Raw genomic sequence first — 405 nt, 5'->3', positions numbered from 1 at the left:
GTCTTGAATGTGACAGGTATGTCGACCTTTGGCGTGGGAGGAAAAAGGGAAACGAAGTCCTCGGTGGTTTTGTGGAGGGTACTTTTCCGACAGCTAAGGTGTCAAGTGTGAGAGAGGATGTGTTTGTGTTTACGGTGGACGAGGCGGATAGAATCCGGCAGCGGGAAAGGAAAGACGCGCGGGAATATTGACCGCACGCCCTCTCCTTGCCTTGGCCGAGTGGCTTGCCCGCAAGGGGAAGAAAAGATCGCGAGGGCAGTCGGAAGAAAAGATCGCGAGGGCAGTCACCTTGTATGTTTTTCTATGTGCTGCATGTGACCGCCATGCAGGAGGCGAAAGGAGGGAAGGAAGGAGGGAGGGCTGTGTTTTTGAATTTTAAAGTGTGCGCACCTTTGTCATGCCTAC

This window comes from Nannochloropsis gaditana (assembly GCF_000240725.1).
Source record: "Nannochloropsis gaditana CCMP526 unplaced genomic scaffold scaffold408, whole genome shotgun sequence".
Lineage (NCBI taxonomy): Eukaryota > Eustigmatophyceae > Eustigmatales > Monodopsidaceae > Microchloropsis > Microchloropsis gaditana.
This window is presented reverse-complemented; position numbering follows the sequence as displayed.